This window comes from Chrysochloris asiatica, unplaced genomic scaffold (assembly GCF_000296735.1).
Source record: "Chrysochloris asiatica unplaced genomic scaffold, ChrAsi1.0 scaffold00076, whole genome shotgun sequence".
Lineage (NCBI taxonomy): Eukaryota > Metazoa > Chordata > Mammalia > Afrosoricida > Chrysochloridae > Chrysochloris > Chrysochloris asiatica.
In genome coordinates, this window is record NW_006408594.1 from 5,786,394 (window position 1) to 5,788,304 (window position 1,911).

Consider the following 1,911-nt stretch of genomic DNA (forward strand, 5'->3'; position numbering starts at 1 on the left):
TACCTGCTGTCCTTTGTCAGTATGGATTCTCTTCTGTGGCCATTGCTTATCAGTTGTTATTAAGTGCCCTCGAGTCAATTCCACTCATAAGGTTCAGGCTATTTTTCTGGGTTTTGTTTTGATCTTGGCGGGATTAGCAGATGCAGTCCTTGTGACTGACTTTTTTCATGTAGCACAATGTTTCCAAGGTTCATCCATGTTATCACATGTGCTAGCGTTCATTTCTGTTTCTGGAGAGAGCAGGTTGTATGTATTCTTTCATTGGTTTGTGAGCACTCGGGTGTTTCACATTGTGGCTGTATTTGTGCCGTTCCCAAGAGTTCAGAAATGATCCAACAAGGTCATATCGCACACAAGTTAGTGAGGGGACTCCAAAGTAGGTGCAGCAGCGCATTGATAATTCACACTGGATTCTGAAGCGGATGTATAAGAGGGGGTGTCACTGTTGATAGCAAATGAATCTTGATTGAAAGCAAAGAATACCTGAAAGATGCTTTCTTATGTTTTCTTGACTGCAAAATCATAGTAAGTTACGGATACGTTGCCAACAGTGGGCTTTCCAGAATAGTGAATTGTGTTCATAAGGAACCTATACATGGACAAAAAGGCAGTTGTTCAGTCACAAAAAGGGGTGCTGCTTAGTGTTAGTTCAGGAAAGGCGTGTGTTGAGGTTGCATACTTTCATCCTGCTTATTCAGTCCGTATGCCAAGCAAATAATCTGAGAGGTTAGACTATGCAGAGAATGGAGCCTCAGCATTGGAGGCAGGCTCTGTAATATGCGCATGACACGACCTTGAGCTGAAAAGAAAACTTGAAGCACTTCCTGATGAAGATCAAAGACTGCAACCTTCAGTATGGATTGCACTGCATAAGTTGTTATAGATTTCATTTTACTTGGATCCATGCTCAATGCCCATGCATTCAGAAGTAAAGACATCAAATGACTCAGGACCATAGGACACCATGGTCAGTTTCTGTAACAAAGTCCACAAAACAGTGTTTAAAACCTTATTCAGTGAATAGCAACTTGGATCTTGTTGAATGTAAAACTGATGATCTGCTCTGTAAACCTTCATTCAGTTCACAATAAAAACTTAAAGGATTTAAAGGGGGAGAGTTCATGGGGAAATGGAATTATTTATTTTTAAAAAAATCAAGTGATACGTTGCATCGGGCAAATCTGCTAAAGACCTCTTTAAAACGTTCAGAAACGAAGTTGTTACTTTGAGGACTAAGATACGCCTGACCAAAGTCATGGCATTTTCAGTCAGCTCATAAGCATGTGAAAGTTAGACAATGAATAGGGAAGACCACAGAGGAATCGTTGCATTTTAATTATGGTGTTAGAGAAGAATATTGAAAATACCATGGACTTCCAGAAGAACAAACAAATCTGTCTTGGTAGAAATACAGCCAAAATGTTCCTCAGAAGCCAGGGTGGCCAGACTTCACCTCACGTACTTTGGCCAAGTTATTAGGAGGGACCAGTCCCTGATCAAAGATATACTGCTTACTGAAATTGTTGTTGCTTAAGTGCTGTCAAGCTGATTCCAACTCCTAACAACACTGTAGGGTTTCCTAGGAGCATTTCCTGCTGAGTTAGAACCATCGACCTTACAGTTCAAACCGACTTTGCGGGCAGTGCATTATCCTACAGCGCCATACTAGGACTCCGCTTGTTAAAGTTGTTGTTATGTGCCGTGGAGTCGGTTCCAACTCATAGCGACCCTGTACAGGGTTTCCCAAGGCTGTGAATCTTTACGGGAGCAGAAAGCCTCTTTCTCCCACGGAACAGCTGGTATTTTCCAACTGCTGACCTTAAGATTTGCAGCCCAATTTGTGACCACTACACTACCAGAGCTCCTTTTGTTAAAGTCGTTGTTGTTGTTACGTGCCGTGGAGTCGGTTCC

The 1,911-nt window shown here is 42.0% G+C and overlaps 1 protein-coding gene across 1 annotated transcript in view; it reads left to right on the forward strand.

The window, feature by feature from the left end:
* EIF3D (eukaryotic translation initiation factor 3, subunit D) overlaps positions 1–1,911 on the forward strand; it is a 14,518-nt gene that overhangs the window by 3,324 nt on the left and 9,283 nt on the right. The window lies entirely within an intron of this gene.